Here is a 12412-nt window from a genome sequence, read left to right as displayed (position 1 = left end):
TGATGGGTTTAAGAAAAATGTTGATCTTGGTTTTTTATAGTCTAGTATCACAGAAAGATGTCCTACCTGTCATTTTTTTGTCCCTGCTGCTGAACATGCGAACACTGTGCTGATGTGCACAGATGTTGTTCAGTAGCTGCATTTGTGTGGACTTTTCTGTAGTCTCTTAAAAGCTGTAATCTGAACATGCTGTTAAAGGTGCGCACGCTGCTCTGGCTGTGTGTAGTAAATTAGAAAATGTTGACTCTTTTAGCACAGTTGTGTAGAATTTGATTCAGACCAATAACTGATTTGAGAGGATCTGCTGGCAAATATGGGCATATTTTATGCTGCTGTGAGGACAGCTAAAAGTAATCTGATTGGATGAGGTTAGCCCATGACTAGTTATGTGCAAATGAAGCAATGAAGCAGTATCTAAGCACTTCATCAGTTGGCCGAGTATGGGTTCATTCATCCAAAACTTCATTTTAGTGACATCTAGTGGTGAAAGATTTACAATGAACACAATAAAGTATCACATTCATAGAATGAATAATGAAAACAACACACATTTGAACATTTTCTCCCACATTAAACCATAGGTGAGGTACTTGTTTCCAAAATGGCCGACCTCTTGATGGCAGCAGAAACAATATCGCTCTTGTTTCTCTTCATATCGTATAAATCTTTCGCCTTTTACTAAAGATTTCCGTGGAGGGGAACAACAAGAGTTTATTCCAGTTTTTGATGCCCTGCATTTGTGTGGGGTTTCTGATGGGTTTAAGAACAAACAGAACATGACTGGTCTTCAGAGCACATGTCGATATGCCCTGCAGTAATCAATCTGTGAGGATTTGCAGTAGGTGAGAGAACACTGTGTCATGTTGCACAAAGATTACTTTGCATTTGTTTTGGATTCTGTCAGGTCACATGATCCATCGCAGCTGGATTCAGTCAGTGTGTTTGTGGTTCAGACCCATCAGTGTGCTTTGAGGAACCAGGCAATGTTAGAGGCCTGTTCCATATATTGCATTTACATGGACACTCAATTTACTGGGAGACAACCTGTCAGAGATGATGATTCGTCTCATCACTTTCAAGTTATAAAAACACAGTAAAGTGAGAATGTTATTACAAAATGTCATCTAATACTTTTCACTAGAATATTCTATATTACAAAATATTCTGTATCGTTAGATTTTTTTAAAAGCATCAACACATTTGGACATTTGTTTCTAACCATAGGTGAGGTACTTGTTTCCAAAATGGCCGACCTCTTGATGGCAGCAGAAACAATATCGCTCTTGTTTCTCTTCATATCGTATAAATCTTTCGCCTTTTACTAAAGATTTCCGTGGAGGGGAACAACAAGAGTTTATTCCAATTTTTGATGCCCTGCATTTGTGTGGGGTTTCTGATGGGTTTAAGAAAAATGTTGATCTTGGTTTTGTTTATACTCTAGTATCACAGAAAGAGGTCCTACCTGTCATTTTTTGTCCCTGCTGCTGAACATGCGAACACTGTGCTGATGTGCACAGATGTTGTTCAGTAGCTGCATTTGTGTGGACTTTTCTGTAGTCTCTTAAAAGCTGTAATCTGAACATGCTGTTAAAGGTGCGCACGCTGCTCTGGCTGTGTGTAGTAAATTAGAAAATGTTGACTCTTTTAGCACAGTTGTGTAGAATTTGGTTCAGACCAATAACTGATTTGAGAGGATCTGCTGGCAAATATGGGCATATTTTATGCTGCTGTGAGGACAGCTAAAAGTAATCTGATTGGATGAGGTTAGCCCATGACTAGTTATGTGCAAATGAAGCAATGAAGCAGTATCGAAGCACTTCATCAGTTGGCCGAGTATGGGTTCATTCATCCAAAACTTCATTTTAGTGACTTCTAGTGGTGAAAGATTTACAATGAACACAGTAAAGTATCACATTCATAGAATGAATACTGAAAACAACACACATTTGAACATTTTCTCCCACATTAAACCATAGGTGAGGTACTTGTTTCCAAAATGGCAGACCTCTTGATGGCAGCAGAAACAATATCGCTCTTGTTTCTCTTCATATCGTATAAATCTTTCGCCTTTTACTAAAGATTTCCGTGGAGGGGAACAACAAGAGTTTATTCCAATTTTTGATGCCCTGCATTTGTGTGGGGTTTCTGATGGGTTTAAGAACAAACAGAACATGACTGGTCTTCAGAGCACATGTCGATATGCCCTGCAGTAATCAATCTGTGAGGATTTGCAGTAGGTGAGAGAACACTGTGTCATGTTGCACAAAGATTACTTTGCATTTGTTTTGGATTCTGTCAGGTCACATGATCCATCTCAGCACGATTCAGTCAGTGTGTTTGTGGTTCAGACCCATCAGTGTGCTTTGAGGAACCAGGCAATATTAGAGGCCTGTTCCATATATTGCAATTACATGGACACTCAATTTACTGGGAGACAACCTGTCAGAGATGATGATTCGTCTCATCACTTTCAAGTTATAAAAACACAGTAAAGTGAGAATGTTATTACAAAATGTCATCTAATACTTTTCACTAGAATATTCTATATTACACAATATTCTGTATCGTTAGATTTTTTTAAAAGCATCAACACATTTGGACATTTGTTTCTAACCATAGGTGAGGTACTTGTTTCCAAAATGGCCGACCTCTTGATGGCAGCAGAAACAACATCACTCTTGTTTCTCTTCATGTCGTATAAATCTTTCGCCTTTTACTAAAGATTTCCGTGGAGGGGAACAACAAGAGTTTGTTCCAATTTTTGATGCCCTGCATCTGTGTGGGGTTTCTGATGGGTTTAAGAAAAATGTTGATCTTGGTTTTTTTATAGTCTAGTATCACAGAAAGAGGTCCTACCTGTCATTTTTTTGTCCCTGCTGCTGAACATGCGAACACTGTGCTGATGTGCACAGATGTTGTTCAGTAGCTGCATTTGTGTGGACTTTTCTGTAGTCTCTTAAAAGCTGTAATCTGAACATGCTGTTAAAGGTGCGCACGCTGCTCTGGCTGTGTGTAGTAAATTAGAAAATGTTGACTCTTTTAGCACAGTTGTGTAGAATTTGGTTCAGACCAATAACTGATTTGAGAGGATCTGCTGGCAAATATGGGCATATTTTATGCTGCTGTGAGGACAGCTAAAAGTAATCTGATTGGATGAGGTTAGCCCATGACTAGTTATGTGCAAATGAAGCAATGAAGCAGTATCGAAGCACTTCATCAGTTGGCCGAGTATGGGTTCATTCATCCAAAACTTCATTTTAGTGACTTCTAGTGGTGAAAGATTTACAATGAACACAGTAAAGTATCACATTCATAGAATGAATACTGAAAACAACACACATTTGAACATTTTCTCCCACATTAAACCATAGGTGAGGTACTTGTTTCCAAAATGGCAGACCTCTTGATGGCAGCAGAAACAATATCGCTCTTGTTTCTCTTCATATCGTATAAATCTTTCGCCTTTTACTAAAGATTTCCGTGGAGGGGAACAACAAGAGTTTATTCCAATTTTTGATGCCCTGCATCTGTGTGGGGTTTCTGACGGGTTTAAGAACAAACAGAACATGACTGGTCTTTAGAGCACATGTCGATATGCCCTGCAGTAATCAATCTGTGAGGATTTGCAGTAGGTGAGAGAACACTGTGTCATGTTGCACAAAGATTACTTTGCATTTGTTTTGGATTCTGTCAGGTCACATGATCCATCTCAGCAGGATTCAGTCAGTGTGTTTGTGGTTCAGACCCATCAGTGTGCTTTGAGGAACCAGGCAATATTAGAGGCCTGTTCCATATATTGCATTTACATGGACACTCAATTTACTGGGAGACAACCTGTCAGAGATGATGATTCGTCTCATCACTTTCAAGTTATAAAAACACAGTAAAGTGAGAATGTTATTACAAAATGTCATCTAATACTTTTCACTAGAATATTCTATATTACAAAATATTCTGTATCGTTAGATTTTTTAAAAGCATCAACACATTTGGACATTTGTTTCTAACCATAGGTGAGGTACTTGTTTCCAAAATGGCCGACCTCTTGATGGCAGCAGAAACAATATCGCTCTTGTTTCTCTTCATATCGTATAAATCTTTCGCCTTTTACTAAAGATTTCCGGTGGGGGGGAACAACAAGAGTTTGTTTCAATTTTTGATACCCTGCATCTGTGTGGGGTTTCTGATGGGTTTAAGAAAAATTTTGATCTTGGTTTTTTATAGTCTAGTATCACAGAAAGAGGTCCTACCTGTCATTTGTTTGTCCCTGCTGCTGAACATGCGAACACTGTGCTGATGTGCACAGATGTTGTTCAGTAGCTGCATTTGTGTGGACTTTTCTGTAGTCTCTTAAAAGCTGTAATCTGAACATGCTGTTAAAGGTGCGCACGCTGCTCTGGCTGTGTGTAGTAAATTAGAAAATGTTGACTCTTTTAGCACAGTTGTGTAGAATTTGATTCAGACCAATAACTGATTTGAAAGGATCTGCTGGCAAATATGGGCATATTTTATGCTGCTGTGAGGACAGCTAAAAGTAATCTGATTGGATGAGGTTAGCCCATGACTAGTTATGTGCAAATGAAGCAATGAAGCAGTATCTAAGCACTTCATCAGTTGGCCGAGTATGGGTTCATTCATCCAAAACTTCATTTTAGTGACTTCTAGTGGTGAAAGATTTACAATGAACACAGTAAAGTATCACATTCATAGAATGAATACTGAAAACAACACACATTTGAACATTTTCTCCCACATTAAACCATAGGTGAGGTACTTGTTTCCAAAATGGCAGACCTCTTGATGGCAGCAGAAACAATATCGCTCTTGTTTCTCTTCATATCGTATAAATCTTTCGCCTTTTACTAAAGATTTCCGTGGAGGGGAACAACAAGAGTTTATTCCAATTTTTGATGCCCTGCATCTGTGTGGGGTTTCTGACGGGTTTAAGAACAAACAGAACATGACTGGTCTTTAGAGCACATGTCGATATGCCCTGCAGTAATCAATCTGTGAGGATTTGCAGTAGGTGAGAGAACACTGTGTCATGTTGCACAAAGATTACTTTGCATTTGTTTTGGATTCTGTCAGGTCACATGATCCATCTCAGCACGATTCAGTCAGTGTGTTTGGGGTTCAGACCCATCAGTGTGCTTTGAGGAACCAGGCAATGTTAGAGGCCTTTTCCATATATTGCATTTACATGGACACTCAATTTACTGGGAGACAACCTGTCAGAGATGATGATTCTTCTCATCACTTTCAAGTTATAAAAACACAGTAAAGTGAGAATGTTATTACAAAATGTCATCTAATACTTTTCACTAGAATATTCTATATTACAAAATATTCTGTATCGTTAGATTTTTTTAAAAGCATCAACACATTTGGACATTTGTTTCTAACCATAGGTGAGGTACTTGTTTCCAAAATGGCCGACCTCTTGATGGCAGCAGAAACAATATCGCTCTTGTTTCTCTTCATATCGTATAAATCTTTCGCCTTTTACTAAAGATTTCCGTGGAGGGGAACAACAAGAGTTTATTCCAATTTTTGATGCCCTGCATCTGTGTGGGGTTTCTGACGGGTTTAAGAACAAACAGAACATGACTGGTCTTTAGAGCACATGTCGATATGCCCTGCACTAATCAATCTGTGAGGATTTGCAGTAGGTGAGAGAACACTGTGTCATGTTGCACAAAGATTACTTTGCATTTGTTTTGGATTCTGTCAGGTCACATGATCCGTCGCAGCTGGATTCAGTCAGTGTGTTTGGGGTTCAGACCCATCAGTGTGCTTTGAGGAACCAGGCAATATTAGAGGCCTGTTCCATATATTGCAATTACATGGACACTCAATTTACTGGGAGACAACCTGTCAGAGATGATGATTCGTCTCATCACTTTCAAGTTATAAAAACACAGTAAAGTGAGAATGTTATTACAAAATGTCATCTAATACTTTTCACTAGAATATTCTATATTACAAAATATTCTGTATCGTTAGATTTTTTTAAAAGCATCAACACATTTGGACATTTGTTTCTAACCATAGGTGAGGTACTTGTTTCCAAAATGGCCGACCTCTTGATGGCAGCAGAAACAATATCGCTCTTGTTTTTCTTCATATCGTATAAATCTTTCGCCTTTTACTAAAGATTTCCGTGGAGGGGAACAACAAGAGTTTATTCCAATTTTTGATGCCCTGCATCTGTGTGGGGTTTCTGACGGGTTTAAGAACAAACAGAACATGACTGGTCTTTAGAGCACATGTCGATATGCCCTGCAGTAATCAATCTGTGAGGATTTGCAGTAGGTGAGAGAACACTGTGTCATGTTGCACAAAGATTACTTTGCATTTGTTTTGGATTCTGTCAGGTCACATGATCCGTCGCAGCTGGATTCAGTCAGTGTGTTTGGGGTTCAGACCCATCAGTGTGCTTTGAGGAACCAGGCAATGTTAGAGGCCTGTTCCATATATTGCATTTACATGGACACTCAATTTACTGGGAGACAACCTGTCAGAGATGATGATTCTTCTCATCACTTTCAAGTTATAAAAACACAGTAAAGTGAGAATGTTATTACAAAATGTCATCTAATACTTATCACTAGAATATTCTATATTACAAAATATTCTGTATCATTAGATTTTTTAAAAGCATCAACACATTTGGACATTTGTTTCTAACCATAGGTGAGGTACTTGTTTCCAAAATGGCCGACCTCTTGATAGCAGCAGAAACAATATCACTCTTGGTTCTCTTCATATCGTATAAATCTTTCGCCTTTTACTAAAGATTTCCGTGGAGGGGAACAACAAGAGTTTGTTCCAATTTTTGATGCCCTGCATCTGTGTGGGGTTTCTGATGGGTTTAAGAAAAATGTTGATCTTGGGTTTGTTTATAGTCTAGTATCACAGAAAGAGGTCCTACCTGTCATTTTTTGTCCCTGCTGCTGAATATGCGAACACTGTGCTGATGTGCACAGATGTTGTTCAGTAGCTGCATTTGTGTGGACTTTTCTGTAGGCTCTTAAAAGCTGTAATCTGAACATGCTGTTAAAGGTGCGCACGCTGCTCTGGCTGTGTGTAGTAAATTAGAAAATGTTGACTCTTTTAGCACAGTTGTGTAGAATTTGGTTCAGACCAATAACTGATTTGAGAGGATCTGCTGGCAAATATGGGCATATTTTATGCTGCTGTGAGGACAGCTAAAAGTAATCTGATTGGATGAGGTTAGCCCATGACTAGTTATGTGCAAATGAAGCAATGAAGCAGTATCGAAGCACTTCATCAGTTGGCCGAGTATGGGTTCATTCATCCAAAACTTCATTTTAGTGACTTCTAGTGGTGAAAGATTTACAATGAACACAGTAAAGTATCACATTCATAGAATGAATACTGAAAACAACACACATTTGAACATTTTCTCCCACATTAAACCATAGGTGAGGTACTTGTTTCCAAAATGGCAGACCTCTTGATGGCAGCAGAAACAATATCGCTCTTGTTTTTCTTCATATCGTATAAATCTTTCGCCTTTTACTAAAGATTTCCGTGGAGGGGAACAACAAGAGTTTATTCGAATTTTTGATGCCCTGCATTTGTGTGGGGTTTCTGATGGGTTTAAGAACAAACAGAACATGACTGGTCTTCAGAGCACATGTCGATATGCCCTGCAGTAATCAATCTGTGAGGATTTACAGTAGGTGAGAGAACACTGTGTCATGTTGCACAAAGATTACTTTGCATTTGTTTTGGATTCTGTCAGGTCACATGATCCATCGCAGCTGGATTCAGTCAGTGTGTTTGTGGTTCAGACCCATCAGTGTGCTTTGAGGAACCAGGCAATGTTAGAGGCCTGTTCCATATATTGCATTTACATGGACGCTCAATTTACTGGGAGACAACCTGTCAGAGATGATGATTCGTCTCATCACTTTCAAGTTATAAAAACACAGTAAAGTGAGAATGTTATTACAAAATGTCATCTAATACTTATCACTAGAATATTCTATATTACAAAATATTCTGTATCGTTAGATTTTTTTAAAAGCATCAACACATTTGGACATTTGTTTCTAACCATAGGTGAGGTACTTGTTTCGAAAATAGCCGACCTCTTCATGGCAACAGAAACAATATCACTCTTGTTTCTCTTCATATCGTATAAATCTTTCGCCTTTTACTAAAGATTTCCGTGGAGGGGAACAACAAGAGTTTGTTCCAATTTTTGATGCCCTGCATCTGTGTGGGGTTTCTGATGGGTTTAAGAAAAATGTTGATCTTGGTTTTTTATAGTCTAGTATCACAGAAAGATGTCCTACCTGTCATTTTTTTGTCCCTGCTGCTGAACATGCGAACACTGTGCTGATGTGCACAGATGTTGTTCAGTAGCTGCATTTGTGTGGACTTTTCTGTAGTCTCTTAAAAGCTGTAATCTGAACATGCTGTTAAAGGTGCGCACGCTGCTCTGGCTGTGTGTAGTAAATTAGAAAATGTTGACTCTTTTAGCACAGTTGTGTAGAATTTGATTCAGACCAATAACTGATTTGAGAGGATCTGCTGGCAAATATGGGCATATTTTATGCTGCTGTGAGGACAGCTAAAAGTAATCTGATTGGATGAGGTTAGCCCATGACTAGTTATGTGCAAATGAAGCAATGAAGCAGTATCTAAGCACTTCATCAGTTGGCCGAGTATGGGTTCATTCATCCAAAACTTCATTTTAGTGACATCTAGTGGTGAAAGATTTACAATGAACACAATAAAGTATCACATTCATAGAATGAATAATGAAAACAACACACATTTGAACATTTTCTCCCACATTAAACCATAGGTGAGGTACTTGTTTCCAAAATGGCCGACCTCTTGATGGCAGCAGAAACAATATCGCTCTTGTTTCTCTTCATATCGTATAAATCTTTCGCCTTTTACTAAAGATTTCCGTGGAGGGGAACAACAAGAGTTTATTCCAGTTTTTGATGCCCTGCATTTGTGTGGGGTTTCTGATGGGTTTAAGAACAAACAGAACATGACTGGTCTTCAGAGCACATGTCGATATGCCCTGCAGTAATCAATCTGTGAGGATTTGCAGTAGGTGAGAGAACACTGTGTCATGTTGCACAAAGATTACTTTGCATTTGTTTTGGATTCTGTCAGGTCACATGATCCATCGCAGCTGGATTCAGTCAGTGTGTTTGTGGTTCAGACCCATCAGTGTGCTTTGAGGAACCAGGCAATGTTAGAGGCCTGTTCCATATATTGCATTTACATGGACACTCAATTTACTGGGAGACAACCTGTCAGAGATGATGATTCGTCTCATCACTTTCAAGTTATAAAAACACAGTAAAGTGAGAATGTTATTACAAAATGTCATCTAATACTTATCACTAGAATATTCTATATTACAAAATATTCTGTATCGTTAGATTTTTTTAAAAGCATCAACACATTTGGACATTTGTTTCTAACCATAGGTGAGGTACTTGTTTCCAAAATGGCCGACCTCTTGATGGCAGCAGAAACAATATCGCTCTTGTTTCTCTTCATATCGTATAAATCTTTCGCCTTTTACTAAAGATTTCCGTGGAGGGGAACAACAAGAGTTTATTCCAATTTTTGATGCCCTGCATTTGTGTGGGGTTTCTGATGGGTTTAAGAACAAACAGAACATGACTGGTCTTCAGAGCACATGTCGATATGCCCTGCAGTAATCAATCTGTGAGGAAGATTACTTTGCATTTGTTTTGGATTCTGTCAGGTCACATGATCCATCTCAGCACAATTCAGTCAGTGTGTTTGTGGTTCAGACCCATCAGTGTGCTTTGAGGAACCAGGCAATATTAGAGGCCTGTTCCATATATTGCAATTACATGGACACTCAATTTACTGGGAGACAACCTGTCAGAGATGATGATTCGTCTCATCACTTTCAAGTTATAAAAACACAGTAAAGTGAGAATGTTATTACAAAATGTCATCTAATACTTTTCACTAGAATATTCTATATTACACAATATTCTGTATCGTTAGATTTTTTTAAAAGCATCAACACATTTTGACATTTGTTTCTAACCATAGGTGAGGTACTTGTTTCCAAAATGGCCGACCTCTTGATGGCAGCAGAAACAACATCACTCTTGTTTCTCTTCATGTCGTATAAATCTTTCGCCTTTTACTAAAGATTTCCGTGGAGGGGAACAACAAGAGTTTGTTCCAATTTTTGATGCCCTGCATCTGTGTGGGGTTTCTGATGGGTTTAAGAAAAATGTTGATCTTGGTTTTTTTTATAGTCTAGTATCACAGAAAGAGGTCCTACCTGTCATTTTTTTTGTCCCTGCTGCTGAACATGCGAACACTGTGCTGATGTGCACAGATGTTGTTCAGTAGCTGCATTTGTGTGGACTTTTCTGTAGTCTCTTAAAAGCTGTAATCTGAACATGCTGTTAAAGGTGCGCACGCTGCTCTGGCTGTGTGTAGTAAATTAGAAAATGTTGACTCTTTTAGCACAGTTGTGTAGAATTTGGTTCAGACCAATAACTGATTTGAGAGGATCTGCTGGCAAATATGGGCATATTTTATGCTGCTGTGAGGACAGCTAAAAGTAATCTGATTGGATGAGGTTAGCCCATGACTAGTTATGTGCAAATGAAGCAATGAAGCAGTATCGAAGCACTTCATCAGTTGGCCGAGTATGGGTTCATTCATCCAAAACTTCATTTTAGTGACTTCTAGTGGTGAAAGATTTACAATGAACACAGTAAAGTATCACATTCATAGAATGAATACTGAAAACAACACACATTTGAACATTTTCTCCCACATTAAACCATAGGTGAGGTACTTGTTTCCAAAATGGCAGACCTCTTGATGGCAGCAGAAACAATATCGCTCTTGTTTCTCTTCATATCGTATAAATCTTTCGCCTTTTACTAAAGATTTCCGTGGAGGGGAACAACAAGAGCTTATTCCAATTTTTGATGCCCTGCATCTGTGTGGGGTTTCTGACGGGTTTAAGAACAAACAGAACATGACTGGTCTTTAGAGCACATGTCGATATGCCCTGCAGTAATCAATCTGTGAGGATTTGCAGTAGGTGAGAGAACACTGTGTCATGTTGCACAAAGATTACTTTGCATTTGTTTTGGATTCTGGCAGGTCACATGATCCATCTCAGCACGATTCAGTCAGTGTGTTTGTGGTTCAGACCCATCAGTGTGCTTTGAGGAACCAGGCAATATTAGAGGCCTGTTCCATATATTGCATTTACATGGACACTCAATTTACTGGGAGACAACCTGTCAGAGATGATGATTCGTCTCATCACTTTCAAGTTATAAAAACACAGTAAAGTGAGAATGTTATTACAAAATGTCATCTAATACTTTTCACTAGAATATTCTATATTACAAAATATTCTGTATCGTTAGATTTTTTTAAAAGCATCAACACATTTGGACATTTGTTTCTAACCATAGGTGAGGTACTTGTTTCCAAAATGGCCGACCTCTTGATGGCAGCAGAAACAATATCGCTCTTGTTTCTCTTCATATCGTATAAATCTTTCGCCTTTTACTAAAGATTTCCGTGGAGGGGAACAACAAGAGTTTGTTCCAATTTTTGATGCCCTGCATCTGTGTGGGGTTTCTGATGGGTTTAAGAACAAACAGAACATGACTGGTCTTTAGAGCACATGTCGATATGCCCTGCAGTAATCAATCTGTGAGGATTTGCAGTAGGTGAGAGAACACTGTGTCATGTTGCACAAAGATTACTTTGCATTTGTTTTGGATTCTGTCAGGTCACATGATCCATCTCAGCACGATTCAGTCAGTGTGTTTGTGGTTCAGACCCATCAGTGTGCTTTGAGGAACCAGGCAATGTTAGAGGCCTTTTCCATATATTGCATTTACATGGACACTCAATTTACTGGGAGACAACCTGTCAGAGATGATGATTCGTCTCATCACTTTCAAGTTATAAAAACACAGTAAAGTGAGAATGTTATTACAAAATGTCATCTAATACTTTTCACTAGAATATTCTATATTACAAAATATTCTGTATCGTTAGATTTTTTTAAAAGCATCAACACATTTGGACATTTGTTTCTAACCATAGGTGAGGTACTTGTTTCCAAAATGGCCGACCTCTTGATGGCAGCAGAAACAATATCACTCTTGTTTCTCTTCATATCGTATAAATCTTTCGCCTTTTACTAAAGATTTCCGTGGAGGGGAACAACAAGAGTTTATTCCAATTTTTGATGCCCTGCATCTGTGTGGGGTTTCTGACGGGTTTAAGAACAAACAGAACATGACTGGTCTTCAGAGCACATGTCAATATGCCCTGCAGTAATCAATCTGTGAGGATTTGCAGTAGGTGAGAGAACACTGTGTCATGTTGC

The 12412-nt window shown here is 38.7% G+C and overlaps 18 non-coding genes across 18 annotated transcripts; all 18 read left to right on the top strand.

Annotated features, from left to right (window-relative positions):
- The first annotated feature begins 635 nt into the window (after positions 1-635).
- On the top strand, positions 636-748 carry LOC114436903 (U5 spliceosomal RNA). The gene has a single exon (XR_003670792.1). It is a non-coding gene; the product is annotated as a U5 spliceosomal RNA (small nuclear RNA).
- Positions 749-1278: 530 nt separating this feature from the next.
- Positions 1279-1391, top strand: LOC114436972 (U5 spliceosomal RNA). Its single transcript, XR_003670856.1, has one exon. It is a non-coding gene; the product is annotated as a U5 spliceosomal RNA (small nuclear RNA).
- A 639-nt stretch (positions 1392-2030) lies between these two features.
- On the top strand, positions 2031-2143 carry LOC114436971 (U5 spliceosomal RNA). Its single transcript, XR_003670855.1, has one exon. It is a non-coding gene; the product is annotated as a U5 spliceosomal RNA (small nuclear RNA).
- A 529-nt stretch (positions 2144-2672) lies between these two features.
- On the top strand, positions 2673-2786 carry LOC114436908 (U5 spliceosomal RNA). Its single transcript, XR_003670796.1, has one exon. It is a non-coding gene; the product is annotated as a U5 spliceosomal RNA (small nuclear RNA).
- A 639-nt stretch (positions 2787-3425) lies between these two features.
- LOC114436883 (U5 spliceosomal RNA) lies at positions 3426-3538 on the top strand. Its single transcript, XR_003670772.1, has one exon. It is a non-coding gene; the product is annotated as a U5 spliceosomal RNA (small nuclear RNA).
- Positions 3539-4066: 528 nt separating this feature from the next.
- LOC114436933 (U5 spliceosomal RNA) lies at positions 4067-4181 on the top strand. The gene has a single exon (XR_003670820.1). It is a non-coding gene; the product is annotated as a U5 spliceosomal RNA (small nuclear RNA).
- Positions 4182-4819: 638 nt separating this feature from the next.
- On the top strand, positions 4820-4932 carry LOC114436882 (U5 spliceosomal RNA). The gene has a single exon (XR_003670771.1). It is a non-coding gene; the product is annotated as a U5 spliceosomal RNA (small nuclear RNA).
- A 530-nt stretch (positions 4933-5462) lies between these two features.
- LOC114436881 (U5 spliceosomal RNA) lies at positions 5463-5575 on the top strand. Its single transcript, XR_003670770.1, has one exon. It is a non-coding gene; the product is annotated as a U5 spliceosomal RNA (small nuclear RNA).
- A 530-nt stretch (positions 5576-6105) lies between these two features.
- LOC114436916 (U5 spliceosomal RNA) lies at positions 6106-6218 on the top strand. The gene has a single exon (XR_003670804.1). It is a non-coding gene; the product is annotated as a U5 spliceosomal RNA (small nuclear RNA).
- Positions 6219-6746: 528 nt separating this feature from the next.
- LOC114436924 (U5 spliceosomal RNA) lies at positions 6747-6860 on the top strand. The gene has a single exon (XR_003670811.1). It is a non-coding gene; the product is annotated as a U5 spliceosomal RNA (small nuclear RNA).
- Positions 6861-7499: 639 nt separating this feature from the next.
- LOC114436914 (U5 spliceosomal RNA) lies at positions 7500-7612 on the top strand. Its single transcript, XR_003670802.1, has one exon. It is a non-coding gene; the product is annotated as a U5 spliceosomal RNA (small nuclear RNA).
- A 529-nt stretch (positions 7613-8141) lies between these two features.
- LOC114436868 (U5 spliceosomal RNA) lies at positions 8142-8255 on the top strand. The gene has a single exon (XR_003670757.1). It is a non-coding gene; the product is annotated as a U5 spliceosomal RNA (small nuclear RNA).
- Positions 8256-8893: 638 nt separating this feature from the next.
- On the top strand, positions 8894-9006 carry LOC114436902 (U5 spliceosomal RNA). The gene has a single exon (XR_003670791.1). It is a non-coding gene; the product is annotated as a U5 spliceosomal RNA (small nuclear RNA).
- Positions 9007-9536: 530 nt separating this feature from the next.
- On the top strand, positions 9537-9649 carry LOC114436969 (U5 spliceosomal RNA). The gene has a single exon (XR_003670854.1). It is a non-coding gene; the product is annotated as a U5 spliceosomal RNA (small nuclear RNA).
- Positions 9650-10139: 490 nt separating this feature from the next.
- Positions 10140-10253, top strand: LOC114436905 (U5 spliceosomal RNA). Its single transcript, XR_003670794.1, has one exon. It is a non-coding gene; the product is annotated as a U5 spliceosomal RNA (small nuclear RNA).
- A 640-nt stretch (positions 10254-10893) lies between these two features.
- On the top strand, positions 10894-11007 carry LOC114436862 (U5 spliceosomal RNA). Its single transcript, XR_003670751.1, has one exon. It is a non-coding gene; the product is annotated as a U5 spliceosomal RNA (small nuclear RNA).
- Positions 11008-11537: 530 nt separating this feature from the next.
- Positions 11538-11650, top strand: LOC114436910 (U5 spliceosomal RNA). The gene has a single exon (XR_003670798.1). It is a non-coding gene; the product is annotated as a U5 spliceosomal RNA (small nuclear RNA).
- A 529-nt stretch (positions 11651-12179) lies between these two features.
- Positions 12180-12293, top strand: LOC114436907 (U5 spliceosomal RNA). Its single transcript, XR_003670795.1, has one exon. It is a non-coding gene; the product is annotated as a U5 spliceosomal RNA (small nuclear RNA).
- The last annotated feature ends 119 nt before the right edge of the window (positions 12294-12412 follow it).

Source organism: Parambassis ranga, chromosome 5 (genome assembly GCF_900634625.1).
Source record: "Parambassis ranga chromosome 5, fParRan2.1, whole genome shotgun sequence".
NCBI lineage: Eukaryota > Metazoa > Chordata > Actinopteri > Ambassidae > Parambassis > Parambassis ranga.
The sequence above is the reverse complement of the archived record's forward strand: the minus strand, read 5'-3'. Positions and strand labels throughout refer to the sequence as shown.